At 35.3% G+C, this 23,419-nt stretch overlaps 1 protein-coding gene across 5 annotated transcripts in view; it reads left to right on the top strand.

The window, feature by feature from the left end:
* PCDH7 (protocadherin 7) overlaps nt 1-23,419 on the top strand; it is a 420,500-nt gene that overhangs the window by 324,359 nt on the left and 72,722 nt on the right. The gene's annotated exons all lie outside the window — the stretch shown is intronic.

Raw genomic sequence — 23,419 nt, 5'->3', positions numbered from 1 at the left:
TGGTCACTGACAGCATGTGACATAGTGGTTTGGAGATGGTGGTTGAATAGGCTTCTAGTGAAGATGGGTCTGGCATGAATACGCGAGAGGAATTCAGACAACGAAGGGTAGCCAGGGAAGCCACAGTCAAGAAAAACCCCCTGCATTTTGTTGTTCTTGCTCCATAACAGGGAAAAAACCTAAATTGTCAATATTGATTATATCTGTTAATTGCATTGTAAGTGATAGAAATCTTGATCTAAATTAACTTCAATCACAGAGAAGTTGGTCACCTTATGTTGCTGAGAATTTGACTTCACTCAGCTGGGTACGAACTCAGAGGTGGTCACCAGAGCCCTGCTTGACTCTCTCCATCTCTTGATCTCTGTTTCCATCCTCAGACAAATCCTTTCCTCCTGCAAATAAAATATAGTAACTGTCAGCACTCCACCACAATCTCACTGTTTTTAATAGAGTCATATGGACATACAGGAGCCAATCACAGGGATGGCAGAAAGTGATATTCTGAGTGGCTTAGGCCTAAACATGCATCCACCTTATAACTAGGGATGGAACCAGTATAAGCTAAATCCTGAAAGGGGATAGTTTGACAAACAAAATAGTGTATTTGCCCTAAAAAAATAGGGGAAGTGGTTGCTGGCAACGAAAACAAAAATAAGAACAAAAACGAAAAATAAATGACTACTACATCGGTCAATAAATCTATGCTTAAAGTCAGGGACCACCTCTGGCGGTGACACTAAGTACTTAGCACTTCCTTTTGAAGTTCTCTTGTTCAGTCTCTGATTTGGCTTCCAGAATGTGTTTCAGGAACATTGACACAGAGAAAAGCACCCTCGGGCAGACTCTTGCCAAATGCTCGGTTTGTGTCAGATTCGTTTCTCATCAACTTCAAGCTACACCTTATAAAAATATTCTATTTTGGAATTAGATGTTGATTTTGTCACTCTTGCTCTCTACTACATAGACTACAATATTATTATTTGCTATACTGACTGTATATGGGGAGGCGTAAGCATGAAAAATAATTTACATATGATATAATAATAATTGTATTTGCAGTTATATAAGTTAATAAATAAAATAAAAGTTTGGGGAAATAAAAATATCTATACCCAATTAGATTTCAGACAATTAATTTGTTCAAGTGCTACCTGGTTGTTAATGATATCTCCTAAATATGATCCATACTTTATCATGAAGGGCCTTGTTCAAGATTTAATTAGCTTCGTGGGCATTAATGACAATAATGTAATATGAAGAGACATTACTTTGTGACCTTCATGTTTTACTGAAATAATATTTATATTAATGGGAATTGTGGAATTTGCCTCTTGGCCTTGATGTTTCTAAGAAGCACGTAGTCATAATTAAGTGACCACTGCTTCCATCTACACTCACTAGACAAAATTAAGTATAATTAGACAAACGACATTTGTTAGGTGCTTCAGAACTCACAGAACAGATTCATACACTTCTCTCAAGAATACTGTGAATCTGTATTTTTAATCTGTATTTTATGAACAATGAAAATGGGGCTACATAAATTTTCCAGGGCCATTTTACTGTCTACCATCTTGCGTTTATAGCTAAATCTTCCACCTTCACATCATCTTCTTCTACCATATTAGTATATTTCAAGCTGGGTATTTTTTGTGTCTAGCACCCGAATCTTCGTCAATTAGTTCATATAACTATTTATCATTTTCTCTCATTGATTTTTATTGAATCTCCCTTGGAAACTCCAATTCTTTCTTCAAAATATGACTCACACGCCACTTTCTATTTAAGGGCTTCTTGAATCCCCAAGCAAATATGCCTTGTCTATCATCAGAGCCCCATTGTACGAACATCTGTTAGCACGTCTCACTCTATTATAATGATTTGTTTACATAACTGTCCCTCCCACTGAACTGTGGGCTTCTTGGAGAAAGAGATCGTTTCTCATGCATCTATGCATGCCTGGTTACTAGTATTCCAGGAGTTTGGCACCTGAGAATTAAACAATCAATGCTCGATGAAGTAATGAATGAACCATACACACCAAAAACAGCCCCAAAGCTATGAATAGAGTACTTGCTGGAATGTATTGAAGTTACAGATAACTAATCTAATTTCTAGCCATAGTGTGATAATCCCTGGATTTTATATATGGTCTCTTCCCAGTTTTTTTCTCGTATTGTTAAGATGCCATCCTAGAATTACATTAGAGTGTGATTCTACTTCTTAATCTAGGTATTAAAGTTCTTAAATAACGCCTTTTGTTTTAAATATAATTCCCAACAAGTACAATGAAACAGCACTAAGTCACATGTTTTTCCTGTGCAGCAGCAGAATGTAGACCATCGCCACATAATAATAGCAACCTTGAGTTGACACCTCTTCCAGAATACAGTCTTCTGAAGAAAAATCTTACACACTGTCTTAAATAGGAGCAGATTTAATTGTTTTAAAACTATAGAATTGGGTGTGTGTGTGTGTGTGTGTGTGTGTGTGTGTGTGTGTGTTTGGGGCTTGGGACTTGGTTCATGAAATATCATTTGCTTAATATATTTTCAGCAGAAAATAGATGACCTCTAATTCTGCGATGCTTGTATTTGAATATGGTGAATGATCCCAGGACCAATGTTTTGAGTTTTTGTTAAACTGATATAGAATTCCTTCTACTCTCAGTAACATCGGCCTTTCAGGAATAATATCACCCTCACCACTAAACATTTCAGAATTATACAAAGGAATTTATCACTGTATTATTGAACAAGAAGAATTTATAGACTCTTGACTTGGAGTTTACAATACAGAAAGGTTTCTTGTCTCTTTGTTTTTATCTTTATTGAGAGATAATCAATAACAATGCAATGCATTCAATCTAAAAAACATTTTGTTATTTAAATACTTAAAATATATTTTTTTCCCTGAAGGAAGTAGAGTCCCTAATGTCTATTCTTTTTTTTTTTTTTTTTTACAAATAGTTTATTGTCAAATTAGTTTCCACATAACACTCAGTGCTCATCCCCAAAGTGCCCTCCTCCATTCCCATCCCCCCTCCCCCCCACATCCATCAGTCCTCAGTTTTTGTCAGCATTCAAGAGTCTCTCATGGTTTGCCTCTCTCCTTTTCCCCCACCATTTCCACCCTTCTTCTCCCCCTTGTTCCTCCATCAAGTTCCTCCTAATGTCTATTCTTTTCCTCAAATCCATTCTCTCAAATATAAAAGGTTTTTCAAAAAACAAAAATGTAGGGGTGACTGGGTGGCTCAGTCAGTTAAGCATCTGACCGGCTCAGGTCATGATTTTAGTTCGTGGGTTCGAGCCCTGTGTTGAGCTCTGTGCTGACAGCTAGCTCAGAGCCTGGAGCCTGCTTTGGATTCTGTGTCTCCATCTCTCTCTGACTCTCCCCTGTTTACGCTGCCTCTCTCAGAAATAAATAAAACATTAAAAAAAAGAAACAAAAATGTATAAGTGACCAAGAATCAGAAAATCACAAGCATGAGTGATTCTGAACAATCTATGTGCAATGCAATTATAAGAGGACTCTTGTTTCTGACACACTCTAAACATTGTTGAATATGATGAAATGCTGATGATCCTAGCATCTGACTGTACTGCTTTTCACAGCAATCCCTCATGTTAGACTGGATTTAAGACTCTTCTAAAGAAAAGAAAAATGAAAATAATACAATGAAGCCATGTTCCTTCAGAATAAACATACATTTTTCATAAATTTTCTATTTAATGACTTTTTTCCTTCTTTCTTCTCAACTTGTTTTTATTTCCTGTTATGTAGTCAAATAGTATATTTTGATTGTTATCTGTTCTTCAGGAATTGAGTTACATTTTTGCCAGAGCTGTGATGGCTCCCTCCTTTTTAATTTTTTTTGAGAAATTATTTTCTGAATATTTTCCAAATTATTTTCCGTCTCTTTGCAACAAGTTAGGATAGTTTATCTGTTGGCAACTATGGTTTGCTTTATAGATGCTAAAAAGATATGATTTATAAGAGCCAAAAGGAAGCTACACGCTCTATTTTATCCTCATGACCCTCAATGCCACATTCTTTCAGAGTCCCCGCAGCCAGCCTTGCTGGCTCCCCGCTTCCCACTTCCACAACTCAGCATACCCATCGCCATTTTCCTAGCACCAACCCTACTAAAGACCTTCTCTCATGGATCCTGTACAATTCCCATCTCGCAACAGTCATTCGGATTATCCCAGCCTGTCTTTCCAAACTCTTCTTAGGCCTCCATGCATTTGTCCCTGATGTTTTCTGCTCCCACATCATCCTTCTCTAAATGCTACTGACTTGAATCCTTTGTATCTTCCAAAACCCATTTTGATTTCTTCATCTTCTCATGAGATTTCCCTATGTTTCTCATGTCATTGCACTCTCTTTTTTTTAGTGTAATGTTAAAACACTCTATTTTAACACTCGCTATTTGTCACCTATCAACTATTATTGTCCCATACTCTATCATGTGGAGGTGTCCCCATAGGTAAAAATCTGTCCCTTTAGGTAAATTTCATTGCCTAGGAGTTGGTAGATACATTTTATAATTTTGGTAATTTCCTCTCCACCACTATTAAGAAAAATAGGATTTAAAAAATAATAAGTTACACCTCTGTTCTGTGTAAGGAGATAAGAAAGTAACTGCAAAATGAAGCCTGATGGATATAAAGGAAGTAATTTGAATGCCATTAGATCAACAGGACTAAAGATTTTATTTCCTATTCATGTTGCCATTATACAGGCAAGGCAGAATGGTTAAAGGTGCCAGATGGGTACATCTGGTCTGATATATCCTCAGTGTCTTTTTGTTGATTCCAATTAAGCTAATTTAACTGCAGATTTCTCTTTACATCTGCAATTTATTTGAATATTTTCTCTGTTAGGTTTATTATTTAACAATTTTATCTTCTTTTTTAAAATGTGAAGTATAGGGTATTTCTCAATGTTTGTATTAACTTGCCATAATTTTGGTTCAATCCCATTTTATGTTATTTTCTGACTGCTATCAATCTCTTCTTTTGGCTTTGTTTCTTACTATTATTCTATGGCATTATCTCTACATGGTCTGCCCCTACATATCATAGGAATATATGAATAACAAGAGATTTATGTTTCACAGTAGCAAATATGGTTTAGACATGCAAATTCACTAGTTTTAATATCACAAATACCTTTGATCCTTTTCTTCTTCACTGATATTTTTATTTCTTCTTACATGTTATTCCTCTTCATGTGAAATGTTGTTTTTATACCTTCCTCTCACTGAAGTAAGAAGTGTTAATTTTGTTTTCAATCACAATATTTTCAGGTTTATAAAGCATTTTCTTTGTTAAAGGTTTTGAATTACAGAGAAATTGTATGTATTCTAATGGTCATAATAAATTCAAGATTTACAAACACTAGTTTTTAAGATCTCTCATGTAGAGCTATATATTTGGAAGTCTAAAAATTCTTTGGGTGATAATTGGTTTTTAAAGATCTAATTATGTACTGTAACGGCTTCGAACAGTAGCACATTTTTAAAAATCACAAATGACAACTATTTCATTCACTTCAGTACAGAAAAGGCTTCATAACTAGGTTCTAGAGTTGAACCTTACAATGTAAAAATATAACATAAATATAATCTTCTTTAAGAACTCCCACAGGGGACACCTCCTCATCCTTGTCAAAGAGGAAACACTATAAAAATTATTGGCACAGCATTGTGATATAATTCTCACACTTTAGAACTAAGTTAGTTGTAGTTATAATGTTTCTCTTTTGAAGATAAGAATGCATCTTAGAAACGAACTAATGAAATCGTGAACCCCCAAGGTTGCATTTATTGAGTTAATTGCAAATTTCATATTTTTAAGGTATATGAATCTGAGATAGAACATCCATTTTTAAAAATTTATTTATTTAGGGGCACTTGGATGACTCAGTCAGCTAAGCATCTGACTTTGGTTCAGGTCATGATCTCACAGTTCGTGAGTTCAAGCCCTGCATTGGACTCTGTGCTCACAGATCAGAGCCTGGAGCCTGCTTCACATTCTGTGCCTCCCTCTCCCTCTGAACCTCCCCTGCTCATGTTCTCTCTCTCTCTCTCTGTCTCTCTTTCTCTCAAGAATAAATAAACATTAAAAAAAAATAAATAAGGGGTGCCTGGGTGGCTTAGTCAGTTAAGCGTCTGACTTTCGCTTAGGTCATGATCTCGCGGTTCGTGGGTTCGAGCCCCGCGTCGGGCTCTGTGCTGACTGCCAGCTCAGAGCCTGGAGCCTGTTTCAGTTTTTGTGACTCCCTCTCTCTCTGACCCTCCCCTGCTCACGCTGTCTCTCTCTCTCTCCTAGAAATAAATAAAACATTTAAAAATAAATAAATAAATAAATAAATAAATAAAACGTATTTATTTAAATTCAAGTTAGTTAACATACAGTGTTGTATTTGTTTCAGGAGTGGAAGCCAGATATCCAGTGTTTTTGTTATCTTGTTTATAAAGGAAAATTAGATGGCCACTTGATTGTTACTATCATTGATCACTAGGACTCTGGAGATATTCTGCCCACTTGGAATATAGCTGAGCTCCAGTGTAAAGAGGAGAGGTGTATTTTATGCAGATTCCAGATGCCACCGTTCTCTTTACAATCATTGAGTGCTTCTATTCTATGTCTATGACATTTTCTTAAGTTCCCATCCATTAACCAAATATCCAAATGAGGCCAACCTTATAAATATGTATTTATCAAACATAATCTCAATTTCCCTATTCATATGTTAAGAATTTGCTTATTCTTACAAAATTTAGTGTTTACAAAAAAATGTTTGGTCTCCAGTTAAGTCCACTCATAAAAACATACCCAAATGTGAATAAACATTGTTATTTTTAACAGTACTGATTCAGAGAAAACAACCCAGACATTCAGGGATTAATTGAATGAATTTCTATTCATAAACATATATTATGATATATATTTTCTGTGTTAGTGATTAAAGAAGAAAAAAACTGCTGTTGTGCCTGTGAGTTCAGCTTCAAAGATTATGATATATATATCACATGTGTGTATATATATATCTCCATATATTATATATATATATCTCCATATATTATATATATCTCTCCATATATTATATATATATCTCCATATATATTTTATATATATATATATATATATATCCATCACTGCTACCAATTATTTCTCCATCCATTCAGGAAGCATCTATTTAGCACCTACTGAATACACAAAACACAATCAGAATCATCTTTACACTCTCAAAAGGGAGCTGTACCCCCAAAATTAAATTTTCTAAATGCCCAAAGAATCATAGAAAGCATGATAGGAGTCAAAGAGGAGAGAAATCTAGGAGATACCCACAGTAGATTCTTAGGATTTAAACATCTAATTAAGTTGAAGTGGCCTTTGAGAACTGAAAGCAATAAGATTATGAACAAGAATCTGTTATCAAACAAGAATTTGCAGCATTGATAATTTTGGTAAAGCAGCACTAGGGGAAATTTTGGCTTGCTATGACACGGCCACCAACCCCTTCCCCCGACACACATACAGAAAAAAAAAATGCAAAAACTTCTGTTAATTAATTCTAAATTTTTATAATGTTTTATTTATTTCTAGGAGAGAGAGAGAGACAGCGTGAGCAGGGGAGGGTCAGAGAGAGAGGGAGTCACAGACTGAAACAGGCTCCAGGCTCTGAGCTGGCTGTCAGCACAGAGCCCGACGCGGGGCTCGAACCCACAAACCACGAGATCATGACCTAAGCGAGAGTCGGACGCTTAACCGACTAAGCCCCCCAGGCGCCCCGATCCTTTTAATTAATTCTAGACAGACATATATCTGCACTAACAAATTACGTAATAGACATTTTTACTTGGAGCTATTACTGTATCCTTTCTTTTAATCTATTATGTTGAATAGAGTATTCCCAACAGTAAGACTCTTTGGAATTCATCTTAAATATTGTTGAAGGTTGTGGAAGTCATATTATTTTATTTTGTTTAATATTTATTTACCTATGCCCGTCCACGAATAACCAAAAACTTATAAATCCAACATATAATCATCTAGTGAGGCAGAATGCATTTACTTGAGAAATAAATGATATATATGACATTTAGTGACAAAGATGATTTTATAAATTTTTATTACTTTTATTTTAATGACCTTTCTGAGGACAATAAATATAATCTGACAAGTGATTTAATTAAGGAGGTAAAAGACCTTCTTATAATCTAGGTCATATTTATGAAAATTACTGAATGAAGTTAATTGCCTGGCAGGCTTTCACACCAACTGCGCTGGCAATCTTGTGGCAAACCTAATAAATACTCGCTCATATAGACAAATGTGCTTCAGATAATTATGATAGAGGCTTTGAGGGGAGGACTCTAGATGCAGTCATTCCAGAGGGGAACAATGGAATAAGCAAGGCCAAGTAGAAGAACACACAGAGGCAGTGATGCACAGACTCGTGAAACCATTGACGGTCAGACAGTCATTGCCGCATGAACTGGCTGCAGACTGAAAACTTTTGTTCCATTTCTACTGGGCAAAAACTGTAGGCCCTAGCACAAGAGCCAATAGAAAATGAAGCAACTTCTCTCCCTTGAAAGACAAGTGCACCGATTAGAAAACATTTCAAATTGATCTTGGGAGCTAAGCAGGGTCGGGCCTGGTTACTACTTGGATGGGAGAAAACATTTCAAATTTCTCCCTTAGAATTGACTCTTGGAAACTGCGATATTTGTCTTGATTTTTTACATCATACCATTATTCTTTCAGATCATTTTTGCATTTGCTTGAATTTGTTTCTTATTTTAGAAGTCTATGGTTATCTATATTTGAGTTAATTTGAAATGACAATCAATTCTGATAGAAATCTTCGTTCGGAGAGGTGCTCCATGAGTCGTTGGGGACAATTAGCATCCATATGATTTTCAAAACTTCTTAAACATCACGTTCTTAAAATAATATAAATCAAATCACTTTTTACCCAGTAACATTTCTGATGACACTGTGTAATTATTATTGTTTAAAAATCATTTTGGGGGGCACATGGGTGGCTCAGTCGGTTAAATATCTGACTTCAGCTCAGGTCAGGATCTCAGAGCTCGTGAGTTCCAGCCCCACATCAGGCTCTGTGCTGACAGCTCAGAGGTTGGAGTCTGGTTCAGCTTCTGTGTCTCCTTCTCTCTGCCTCTCCCTCGCCTGTGCTCTGTCTATCTGTCTCAAAAAGAAACATTAAAAAATAATAATAATTAAAAATCATTTTGGGTGTAGTCCTCAACTTTATTTTGACACTCATGAAGAACATGACAGTAGAATGTAGTAGAATGGTATAAAATGAGAATACTAACCGTATTTATGTATAATCTCCATTATTATTTAAGTGTTCTCCTTCTAATGATCAAGCTTCATGTCATTTTAATGCTGTTTTCTTTGCCCGCCAAATGGTACGAGTTATAGATTTTTTTCTTTATTTTTGTTTTTTTAAATGTTTATTTATTTTTGAGAGACAGAGACAGAGTGGTAGAGAAAGAGAGGGAAACACAGAATCTGAAGCAGGCTCCAGGCTCAGAGCTGTCAGCAGAGAGCCTGATGTGGGGCTTGAACCCATGAACTGTGAGATCATGACCTGAGCCAAAGTCGTACGCTTAACCGACTGAGCCACCCAGGTGGCCCACGAGTTACATAGTTTTGAAGATATCATAAAATAATATAATCCTCATGGAGTTATATATACATCAGTGAAACGTTCTGCACTTTTACTATATAACATCAGTGAAACGTTCTGCACTTTTACTATATAACTATTATTTTCTTACATCTATAATATATCAAGTTGAATAAAACCTCCAAGATCATTTACACTAGTTTTCCTCTACAAATTGAAGAGATTGAACAATAGTAAGGCAAAATAAGTTAGAAAACTACACAATAATTCAGGCGTAATGAAAACTAGAAACAGCCTGCCTTTCTGTGGTCATAACAGTGTATGTGCTTAATCAGGCATATTGGACCAAAAAAATGTAGGGATTGTGTTAATTTCCATTAAAAGGACTTTTTATCTTTATGCAAGGGTTTATACTAGTTTGGCTAAATTCTGTCCAGAATAAGTCAGCTTTATCTGGTAGTGAATTCAATTTACCTTTGTTTATATATACAGATAACATGTAAACATTTTGCAGATGCATAGTCACCAATCTTGGTTATGGGACTAGATATCTTCCTATGATAATAAACGATTTCCCTTAACATGTAAATAGCCAAGAGCCCACCCACGGAGAGCTAATTGATTTAAGGTCACTTAATTATATTTTTGTTAACATTTAATTTTCAGAGCAACCCCTACTTCTTGAATCTCCAAAGAGCTCCCAGTACGATTAGGTTCTTAAATGGTTTTGTCTTGTGTAATGCCATATTGTTTGGATGGCCCTTTGTGGCCAAACATTTAATTAATGTCCCTTGAGAGGACAGTTTTTATGATTTGTTATTGGATATCTGCCAAAGCTCGTTTTACCGGGTCCTTGCCATCTACTTAGGCTAATTCTGTGCATATTTTTAATACTGTCCATATGCCTTAAGTTTTAAATACTCCCCAAGGACCACACATTTCATACCATCTCCAAAACCTAAAAATGTTCAATCTCAGTGTATTTGAAGGTTAATGTGTAATTTCTTCTTGCAATCTGGTTACAATATTTTTAAATTAGTAATTTTTCATTAGGGTTTTCATAAAACAAGAACCCTTCATCATGTTGATGGATCATTGCTTTATCTAACCTTACATAATATCTCCATAACAATAATAGCTATCCTTTGATGAATGCCTATTTTTCAACCTTCTCTGCCATAAGCACATGGCACACATTCTGCTTAAAGATCACTATGAATTTAGGGAAAGTTTTCAAGATTCTCAAGAACACAAGGCAGGTTAATTATGTCTCTCAAGTTTATGACACTTAGAAGAGGAAATCTTGGTTTCTCTCCAGACCCTTCTGAACGTGACTATAACCATATCATAATATAAACTTCTCTTTGAAAGAGCAGGCCTGTACTCTTCACTAACATCCATTTATTGTCAGGTTGGTTTCTATGGAATATAAAATTCTAAAGCATGCATATCTTACAAGAAGGCTTTGAGTTGCAGTTATTGTGTTTTCTTACAAGTTTGTGTTTTGTGCATTTGTGGTATCTTCTAAATTGAATATCTGTGAATTCATTTTAAAATCCATTTTACCAGAAGCTACCTGGTGAGAACGGACGCATTAGGTTTCTCTCTGACCAATGCATGGTCTATGAAATCTTTTTCACTTCCTTGTTTGATTATTTTTTAAATCATAGTACATACAGTGTTCAGATAATGATATGATGATGCAAAATCCAAAGATTATACTGTTCTTTAATTTTCTTTTAGTGGGTTAGGTTTTTTTTCCCCTAAAAGATCCTATCTTTCTTTGTCTGAGACTGTAATTATTAGAAAATATAAAATCCTGGGGTACCTAGATGGTTCAGTCAGTTAAGCATCTGACTTTGGCTCAGAGCCTGAAACCTTTTCAGATTCTGTGTCTCCCCTCTCCCTCTGTCTTTCTCTCTCAAAAATAAACATTAAAAATAGTATCTCTTTAAAAAAGAAAATATAAAATCATACTTGTTTTTTATTATAAAATTTATCTAGATTTTTCTCAAAGACAAATATTTCTCTTGCACTTGAATTTCTTTATTTTGCAGTAAAATATATATATATATATTATATTGCAGTAATAATAAGTATGATATATGTATCTCCTGGGGGAAGAAAGGGTAAAAATAATATTTTACTAAACAAACCTAAAACTGACTAATCTTAAACTCAGTATTATATAATTGACTTTTTTCATCTTTCTTGCAGTAATTGCTTCACCTGTAATATTCAAAGCACACAAATTGAAAGTGAAAGTTTTTACTGATTTTCTTTGAATTGATTGCTGGTTTGACTGAGCTGACCTTTGCTTTAAATCAAAATTGATCGACCAATTGAGTCAACATAGTTAAATTGGTTGTGCATATACACAGAGAGTTTGTTTATTGAATTTAAGATATTCTGAGTAACATAATTTCCTTCTGCTTCTCTTCTGCTCCAGGAAACGCTTTGCTTTATGATTGCATTTAATAATGTGTCAGAAAGCAAATGGAAATAGAACCATACACAAGGGAGAGTAACAGTGGATTCTGCAACTGCTTAACATCCAAAGAAACAATTCTTACAAATTGTTTGAGATTCTCATATAGTTTGTCTTATTTGCTATATCAAAGATAGTATCTGAAATTTGGCTTTTGTAAAGTTGTCAGAAAACCAAAAGCCATTGGCAATATGATAACCATCTATTATAACCGTATAATTTCCAACATTTAAAAAAAAAAGAGTGTATCCTAGAACAATAGGATAACTCTGAATGCATTAAAGATATTGCATTTTATCTCTGTTTCCAAGTCATATTTTTATTGTTGTAACAGGGTAGCATTGTGTGCAAAAAAAATAAATAATATATAAAAGAACCAATATAGATTCTAAGATCTTGGTACAGAATGTTCTAAAAATAATAGTTTTCTTGTTCATTTAAAATATCTATTATCCTTTTTTTAAAATCCTGGTTCTAATCATTTGGACATCGGAGACTGACCTGAGAGTCAGATGTTAATAATCACAAGTATATGAGAGCCATATACTTCTGAGGTGTAAAGGTAGCTTGCTTCTCACTGCCAAATCAACTGATTTCATAAATTTAGTCCTCATGTTATGAACTGTACTGCCAATGAAAATCAATAAAAACAATTTCTTTCTACATTCATGACTCTTTCTTCATACCCTTTCTTCATATTCTTTTCAGAACCATTTTGTCAAAATGCCACAGGGCCATACAAAATGTAATTTTGTGTTTCTGTGTATATGTCCCATGAAACCTGATTTTTCTGTGTGTGCACTTTTGATTTGGTATGAAGTGCAAGAGAGGATTTTAAGCAAATATTTTTTTAAATCATGTTTTCATAGTTTTAAAAACTTGAAGGAACCATCAACTTTTGTTGTTGTTATTTTGTAGAAAATAACGTATAACTGCAAATACTGTAAATATAATATATATGTTAGTTATAACATACTACTGTGTGTAGTATGTTCATATACAGAGTATATGTGTGTATAATTATATATATGTATATTTGTTGAGTTAATCCTTAAAGGATGTCTAAAAAGACACTGAGAGAATAAAGGTTAAAATGCAGTTTGAAAAACAAAGACTGTGTTAAGCCTAGAAATCTTAAACGTAACTGAAAATTCAGATACCTCCAAACAGGTTTATATAAATTTATTCATTCTACCACTCAAATTATTCATTTATTAGTTCTCTCACTCATTCATGTATTCACTAATTCAAAGCATTTATCAAAGCTGTGATAGATGTAGATTACCGTATTGGCAGGAAAAAATATATATCTTTTCTTTCAAGAAGCTTATTTAGATAATTAAAAGGTAGTGTAATACAAGCAAGTACACAATTACTTGTTTTCTAATACCAACTAATTACTCCACTAGATTTATGACTCTCCTACATTTAACCCCCAAGGATTGATTCCTGAAAGTAATTCACAAAGAATTTGCAAGAATTTAATATGCCATTATGCATACAGTGTTTAGTCTAGGGCCTGACACATAATAAGGACACAAAAATAATAGTAGTTATTAACATTATTAATATTATTCCAGAACTATATAATTGAGATAGTTTTATTTTATTTTTTATTTTTTCCATTTCAGTGTAGAGCAAATTGATTCTCAGGTTAAGTAACTGCTAAAAGGGAAATCACAAATTACATAGCCCTGCTTCCATTCATAGCAATGGGTAACTGATTTTAAAGAATGATGTTATCTGCTCCATGACAAGGGGATAGATAGTTAAAATAATATGTTCATTATTTAACTTGTCTGTCCCAGTCTGTAGAGTACAATGATATCTACTATTTAGTGAACATGTGTGTGTTAGACATTGGACTAAGCATTTCCTATATGCAATCTCTTTTATATATCATAACATCCCAGGGAATGTAGGTTTGTTTGTTTGTTTGTTTGTTTGTTTGTTTATTAATGTCTACATTTTATAGATGAAAAAATTGAGACTCAGACTTAGAAATTTGCCTCAAATCGAAGAGCTCATAGTAATTGGGGAAGAGATTCAACCCAGTACCAACTGAAAAGTATATACTACTTTCAGGGTTGATATCATACTGACACAAAGTCTATAAAAATGTATTGAAATTTCAAAACAATATTTTTTTGTTTTGCCTTTACATGACTACTCTAATACACTATATATCAAACAGCAGGTAAAAAGGCTCGATGGTATATATTAGGCCATGTAATAAGTATTAATACCATTTTCAAAATGAAAAATTATAATTTTAGAAAGAAAGAAATGTAAATTATCAATAGAATAACATCACATGAAATTATGTTTCTATCCACTTGTCCATGTTGAAGAGAAGCTCTTTTATGATTGTTACTTCTTATTTTATTGCAACAGAATTATATATTTAGTATAGACAATTTGGAAACAATATCTTTTAAAAAGTCACCTTTTCTCCAAACACACAGAAATACCGACTTTTCCACTACTGACTCATATCCCTGTTGTCTCATTTTGCTATGCACATATGAGTGTTAAGAATGTTCTGGGGTAGGAGGGAGCATGAATGTCTTGGTGTATATATATACAAACTGTATTAGTTTCTAAGGCTTATAAAGTACCACAAGCTGGGTGACTTAAAACAACAGAAATTTATTCTTTCACATCTGGACACTAGAAGTCCATGTTAGCACAGCCCCAATCCCTCCAAACTCTCTAAGTAGAACCCTTCTTTGTGTCTTGCTAGCTTCTGCTGAGAGTGGCAATCCTTGGCCCACCTTGGCTTACAGCTGCACCACTGGACTCTCTGCCTCTAACACCAACCACATCTCCTGTGTTTCTCCAGTGTGCCTGCCTTTGCATTGTTTTCCCTTTTCTTATCAGGACACCAGTCATATTGGATTAAGGTCCTGTCCTGGGGCACCTGAGTGGCTCAGTCCGTTAAGCATCTGACACTTGGTTTCAGCTCGGGTCATGGTCTCATGGTTCACGGATTCAAGCCCCACATTGACTCCATGCTGACAGTGCTGAGCCTGCTTTTGATTCTCCCTATCTCCCTCTCTCCACCCCTCTGCTACTTTCTGTCTTTCTCAAAATAAATAAACTTAAAAATTATTATTTTTTGAAAGTATTTATTTATTTTTGAGAGGCAGAGACAGAGCACAGGCAGGAGAGGGTCAGAGAGAGAGGGAGACACAGAATCAGAAGCAGATTCCAGGCTCTGAGCTGTCAGCACAGAACCTGATATGGGGCTCAAACCCACAGACAGCAAGATCATGATCTGAGCCGAAGTCGGTCACTCAACCAACTGAGCTACCCAGGTGCCCCTTAAAAATTATTTAAAAAAAGGAGAGTGACCATCCTACTTCAGTAGGGTCTCCTCTTAAGGACATCAACAAAGACCTAATTTCCAAATAAATTTGCATTCTGTAAGGGGAGGGGTGGTTAGGATTTCCACATATCTTTTTGGGGAATACAATTAAATCCATAAAAAACACCCACACAGAAACATAGACACATATACACCAATGATAACATGATTAGAATCTCAGTTTACATATTACTCCTTAGCTTTTTTCAACCAGTATATTGTGAAGAGCTCACATTGTCATTCATTAAGATCATAACCTTTTGATTACAGTTCTCAAGGTGACTTAACTCTGATTTTGAATATGGTAGTTAATGATTTTTAATTTAGAATTTCATTTGTTAAATAGTGTGGCCATGTATTTTATCACCCCACAGCGCTTTAGTGAGTAAGTAGGACACCCCTCGGAGGGAAGTTGTGTAAACCTAGCATGTTATTTTCCTCTGGCGATGCATGAACACCAGATATCTGACTTGTTCTTATCCTTTCCCCTGCATATTGGCAATAAATATAAGATCCATGTGGCAGCTTCAGTCTAGTGTACTTGGCTCTGAGTCATTGTAACAACCAGGAGAGCAATTCTTAGTGAGGTGGAATGAGCAGTACTTTAATAGCAGTGCTTAGTGGTAAGGCTGTCTGAGAGGCAGAAAAGAGATTTTAAATTAAATGGACTTTACAGAAAATTGTCTTCACTTTGTAGTTTGGAATCAGGGCTGCAATTTCCAACTTTCTTTTCCTTCACTTACCTGTTGCTAAGAGATCACATTCAAGGTAAAATTAATGCTTCTCCAATCACAGAGCAAGCAGTCAGCAGTGGGAGAGGCAGTGCAACATGCAATATGTTGGTTAGGGCTTTAGACAATATGTGACATTAGAAACAGAGCCATGTCTACAGTAGGGATGTCACAAATGATTATTAAATGAATTGGCGGATACAAAGTAGTAAGTCTTTGAAGGTCTGTCATTGTAACCACATGCAATTTTCCTTATCTTCTTTGTTTCTGTTTCTTTGGCTTTTTAACATTTAAGAAAATTGAAAAGTGTTCTATCCAGTTATAATTAACAGTTATTATTACCCACTAGGGTTCATCATAATATTAACAGAAATCTCCTATGGCTCTGAATCTATTGAAATGGAGAAAACAAAAATTACTTTACATCAGGACACTTTTAATTGTGCAATACAATTTCAGGGTTAAAAACAGTTCTGCTGAAAATTGAGGTGAACATAGGAGATTCATGATATAAGATAGTTAAGTCTCACAACTAGTTAGCAGTGCCATGGTTTTCTTTAAGCATTCTTGAGAGCTATCTCATACGTGAGTGTTCCTCCTATCCTCAGAAAAATCATGTCAACCAGTGGCCACTATCCAGTTCTACATCAGCCACATCATTCATTCAAAACATTCTCATCTAATTCACGTAAGGTATTACTGGTGGGGTTGTGAAACGACAGTGCAATGTGAAAGAAGGCTATTTTTTCTTAAGATTCACCATCTAATGTAGGAGATAATACTTACAAATAATTAGAAGGAAGTGTTCCATTTCTTCCATGTTAAAGGAAGGGCTTAGACCCAGTCTGGCTTCAATGTTAATATGATGAGTCCTACAATGCAATATTCATGATCTATTCCATAAAGAAAATGTACTCATATCTGCCACCCCCCAGAAAAAGACCTACAGTCTGATTTCCTCTGCCCAAACACTAAAAAGCAATCAGAAAATTCACATTCCTTTATTTTTTTTCTTTGTACTTAATATAGGAATATAAACAAAATGGGAATTGAAGCAGGAAACTAGTTCAGGTGTCATTATTAGCCATTTCCACTCACCTAAGCCGCACTCCCAAAATGTAACGGCATCTCAGGAACCTTCTAATGGCTTCTATTAACCTGTTCTGTACACTCCCCCTTTGGAATTTCACTATGGTGTTGCTCTTTCAAGGTGCTTTGACATGAAATTTGATTTTAGATGGGGTTTAATATGTTCTGGTCTGGCCATTGACACCATACTTAACAACCTAAATATGCTTTCCCATATGGAGGGCACCATCTGTGATATTAATTTTTTTCACCAAGGTTCAATTGTTCCCTGTGTTCCCTTTAACAAAAGTTAAGAGCAGAGAAAGCACAGTGTTGTATGAAAAAATTGAGGCAAGCATCTCCCAATAAATGTATTAATTTCACTCACAATTTCCTAAAGAAAAATGACTAGAGGGGCTCCTGGGTGGCTCAGTCGGTTAAGCATCCAACTTTGGCTCAGGTCATGATCTCACAGTTTGTTGGTTCGAGCCCCATGTCAGGCTCTGTGCTGACAGCTCACAGCCTGGAGCCTGCTTTAGATTCTGTGTGTGTCTCTATCTGCCCCTCCTCTGCTCGCACTCTGTCTCTGTGTCTCAAAAATGAATACAAAACGTTAAAAAAGGTAAAAAAAAAATGACTAAAGACAACACAGAGAAATGAAATAGTAACTATGCAATCTCCATAAATAGGCAATAAGCATAGGAACTATTGTCACTCATGATGGAACAGAGGATTGATATGAGGAGTAGAAGCCTGGGCTCTTTTCTTACCGTTACAGACACGAGTATCAGTTAACTTATCTCTAAATAAAGATTCATGCTTTCCAAACCCACAGTGCATTGAGTCAAAAACCATAAGTCCACCCCAGCCCAGAGGAATCTGAATTTAGAACCCATGCCCAAGAATCTGTGGTTTTGACTTACTCCACAGCGTTTGAAATGTATAACAAAATTTGGAAATCACTTTTCCAGTGATGTCTAAGATGGACTTCAGTTCAACAGACAGGATTCTGGGGGTCTAATTCAGAGACAAGCCATCACTGGGATACGATATTCATAACTGGGATTAAGAAAACCTGGCTTTCAGTCTGGGCTCTGCTTTATACTTGCCTTGTGAGACAGGACTTTAGATTGTTGAGACTCCGTTTCTTTCTCTGAAAAGTAAGGATGGTATTAGTAGTGTCACCATGGGCTTGTTGCAGGTATATAGGACTTTGCATAGTGTCAGCGAATATTAGCTGGGCAGACATGGGCAGTGAGAGAGAGATGGCGACCAGACCACCAATGAAATATCAGGGGACCAGAAAGATATATAAGCAAAGGAGCGTGGAGTAAAATAATGTTTGCTAAGCTTTCATTACCTCACTGGGTTAATTCCTTCTTTGATGAGCTTACAATGTCTTTTTAAAAAATTCAATAGAACAAACAAGCTTCTTCCTTTTAAGATCTGTCAGGAATTTTGATAAGTCCATTCTAAGATATAATAGAAGATTGTCCATAGCAAGCGATATTAAGTTGTTGGAAATAAATAATACATACAATGAAATAATGAGACCAGGAAAAATTCTCTTTCTGAAATAATGAGAACAACAAAAATACTCTTCCATTATGGGAGAAAGAATATTTTAAGGCTCACAATCTCTCTTAAACCCAAAGAAGTTTTTCAGTATTTGTTATATACTCTTTAATGATCTAATTTTTCATAAAAGTTTTAATAATAGTCTCTTCTGGGCACCTGGGTGGCCGTTGGTTAAATGTCTGACTCTTGATTTCAGCTCAGGTCATGATCTTAGGATTCAGGAGATGGAGCCCTGCATTGGGCTCTCTGCTGACAGCACTGAGTCTGCTTAGTATTCTCTCTCCCTTTCTCTCTGCCTCCCTCTCTCTATCTCTCCAAGTAAATAAATAAAATTTGTCCATGAGCTTACAATTTGGTACAGGTCAGATACACTTACTTATAGAGAGACTGGATGTGGAGACAGGACATTTCAAACGTATTGGTAGTTTTACCTTATGGGCAAATGGGACTTATCTTTTTTTCCTATTTTTAAAACTACAATTCTTGTAATTTTGGTCTTTTTTCTTTCCTTTGATAACTGAAGAGAAAATAAAAAATACTGAGTGACTTTCTACTAACACATTGTTGCTGTATAAAAATTTCCACAGAGCAAGATGACTTATAAGCTGAAGGCAGACAGAATGTATAGGGACTGTATTTGGCTTGTAGGGTCCAATATATACAGCCTGATACAAAGCACATTTCAGCACAAAGAATTCAATAATCTGACACTTCTCTTGTGAAGTGAATTATTCTGCTGTGGAGAAAATTGCTATGGCCAAATTTTTCAGTAGGATCCAATTCTCTATAATAGCTCAGCAAGGTCATACCTCAAAAGAATCGGTGACCTACCTGCATGTCCCCCTCATAACTACTGAGGACTTGCAGGGAGGCAGGAGTTCTCCCTAACCTGTCTGCTGGGATCCTTAAATTTAGTTGGAGTTATAAGAAAGGAGGCCGTGGTCATTGAACTCGACCTGACATAGCTCTTTGTCATTGTTTCCTTAACTTTTGAATATTTGTCCCAAGGCGAGAGTATAAATAGGATGAACAGTGCCTGGAGCAGCTTCCATGACTCATAGAAGCCATAATTACACTGGCCATGCATCTATTTCCAGAACAGACATAAGGCCTATAATTCAGAGAATAACATTTGTTTTAAAATACAGTTCCAGACACCTCCTTGACTTAGTCCTAGAAATGTTGAGGCAACAGAAAAGATGACCTCTTTGCTAAATACATGTAACTTCTTAATATGGTGTGTTTTTACATATTGAAATAGCTGTTATGGCTGTGACAAATGCTGAACTGATAAGACAATAGAAATGCTTTTTAGAATAGTCTACTGTTTCCTCCTCTGTGTCTTTATTTTCAGGGATAAATGGAAGTTTTTTAGAAAAGGAGTTTACTTTAACCCTAAGGCAGGCAGCCAACTGTCAATTGTAGCAAAAGAAGCCTTTCTGACTCAGAAACACTAATCAATGAGGATTGGTTTCCCTTTGTCCAACCTGAACTTCGAAACTTCTCTCCATTCATTAAATTTGCTGAAGTAAACAATGTTTCCATGGTACTTCATGCCTCAAGTTCCTTGGTGAAAACATCTTTCCTTCTCACGGAATTTAGGGTATTCTTAGGGATAATTTGAAGGATTTTTTAAACCAAAAAATGCCAGAGAAATCTCAGAAGATGTGTACAACACCTTACAAATCAATAAAATTGCTTAAGGAAATATATACATGTCTGGCATTACATTTCTTTAAAAAAGATACTTTAAAGATATGAATTCTTTTAGATTAACCATTAGTTTTTGCATAGTTTGCTGAGCAAATGAAAATTTAGTTGTAATTACCAAACTTTCCTTAAAAATTGAAAACATTATGTGAATAAAAGGCAAAAAATTATTCTCGTTGGGCCACCTGTCAATATTTTATTTATGTTAATTCTTTATATCCATCAATGAGATAGTTTTAGTTATTTTGGGGGTTATTTGTTTTTCTGTCATTGTTGTTTTCTCTTTTTTTGACACATAAATGACATATTAGTTTCAGGTGTACAACATAGTGATATAGTGTGAAATGGTCACCACAATAAGGGTAATTAACATCCGTCACCAAACATAGTTACAGAATTTTTTTCCTTGTGATGAGAAGTTTTAAGTTTACTCTTTTAGCATCTTTCAAATATGCAATACAGTATTATTAACTATAGTCACCATATAGGTGACTTTATGTCCTATGGGACATAGGACTTGTTATACACATAGGACATTATATACCCATAAGTTATTTATTTTCTAATTAGAAGTTTGTAACTTTTGACCTCCCTCAACCATTTTGTGTATTTTCTTTTTTCATTTAAGTTTATTTATTTCAAGAGGGAGCATGAGCACATGAGCAAGTGGGGGAGGGGCACAAAGAGAGGAAGAGACAGAGAATCCCAACCTCTGCTGACAGCACAGAGCCCCATGTGGGCTTGATCTCACGAAACCGTAAGATCATGACCAGCTGAATTCAAGAGTCAGAAGCTTAACCGACTGAACCACCCAGGTGCCCCTGAATTAATTTATAGTTTTCTAATAATATAAATTAATCTCAAATTTTCTCAGATTTCATTTATTTTCTTTGAGAGTTCTCAGAACAAATCAGCTTTTAGCTGAATTTCTAAGATTTGGCCATCTTAAACACTGAATCATTATACACTAGTCTTTCACAGCCCCAATACCATGACTATATTATTGAAATACTTAAGGTAACCGATCTAGTTTTCAGTCTATGAGAGTGAACTGCTCTAGTCAGACTTTAATTTAAAAAGGTAAAACAGCCCAAGCCTAAATGAATTTTCCTTTCCATGGAAGACATAAATGATACAAAGTGACTTATAGGAAAAGTGTGAAATATGCACACATATGTAAGAACGAATGCTTGTTATCTCCCTCAATTTTCCCTCTGGGTGTTCTCAAGAGTTCACTTGACCTGTAGTATGATTTATTGGTGGGTCAACACACAAAGCCATTTAACAGTATAATTTTTGAGTTAGTTCATTTAAACAAAATGGCCATAATTATTTAGGCAGACATCTGACAATGAATACTTTTCAAACTGGTTGGGTAATGTTTTTAGCATCATTGATCCAGCAAGATCCAATAATAAGACTGACTTTTTGTTTAATAGAATTCTCTCTACAATGTTCCACTCCATTAGTGAAAAGGGAGTTGCTTGAGTTGCATAGATACGTTCTCAAGGACATTGGCTAATAAAACACAGACATCTGTGTGTAGATGTTGAATGTTTATATGTAGGCATTTGCTCAAAGGAACCATTTTTTATTAACAAAATGATCACTGTGTTAAACTTAGGCTTCCATTGGCCCAGTCAGATATTTAAAATCACTGTAGCCTGTATAAAATACTTCTTGAACAATATCAAATCATGTCATCTTTGAGTTTCTCTATGAAGACTAGAAGAACATGCATAAAAAATATCAAAAGATATTTTGACAGTCATAATCAGAAGTTGCCATGTAGAAAACTGAGTAAGTTTTATTTATTTTTCTTCTGACCTTTGCATTTTAAAACTGAGTACGTTAGATTCACAGAGATGAGCAAATATATGTATTGTGAATGCGCTATTGGAAGGTAGGAGCATTCAGAATCCTATGAGACACGATTTATATAGAGCTCTCCAAAAGAAGACATTATGTAGTATTTTGCTGAGTTTGTGTAAAACACTAAAGCTGTCTCTATGATGCCTTTCCCTGTGGAAAAGAAGCTTAATTCTGCCAAGGCAAAAGTGCAGGGCCCCTTCTTGCCCTTATTTGCTTTTAGAGACTCACACTGTCAGGTTGATAAATGGGCTTTGACAGAAGCAAAGGTAATTCAAAGCTCATTCACAGGTAGAATAGTCTTTAACAGATTCTTTTTTAAATGTCTCTGTTGGAGGAAAAATATGTAGAGAAAATGCATAGTATTAATTCACTATGAGACCACTATTCTCCCCAAAGCTGGAAATTCGTCTTCTCTCTGAAGCTACATTTTACATTCTACCGTGCTTACAGTGTACATGTGTATGTTTATTTGCAAACAAGATTATTTGTATGCATATGAGAGAAAATCAATTATCCACCAGGAAAAAAAGAATGATAGTAAATGCAGTATCTTTTTCTCGGAAGTAAACTTCCTATACACTGAGTACTGAGGGTTGAATGTATCTTTCACTAGAGCACCCTATGAGTACCACACTTTAGAATTACAGAAAAGGGTGGAAGGCTTTAGCAAATGTAGGTAAATTTTAGTTCTATTCTTTTGGCTTTTGATGCCGACAAATCAATTCATTAGTGATGAAATAATTGGGAAAGTCTGCAGACAGGGCTCAATTCATTGCATTTATCTCAGCCACATTAGTTCATCTGCAGAGTCTTTGCTCTGATTTTATAAGAACGTACTCCCATCACTCTCTTGGGCATAAATCCCTCACTTCTCACTTAGGACTATAATATTAAGTGAGCCATTCCTTTTTCTCTTTGCTCTTTTAAAGA

Source organism: Hyaena hyaena, unplaced genomic scaffold, assembly GCF_003009895.1.
Source record: "Hyaena hyaena isolate Hyena2069 unplaced genomic scaffold, ASM300989v1 scaffold_424, whole genome shotgun sequence".
Lineage (NCBI taxonomy): Eukaryota > Metazoa > Chordata > Mammalia > Carnivora > Hyaenidae > Hyaena > Hyaena hyaena.
This window is presented reverse-complemented; position numbering and strand designations above follow the sequence as displayed.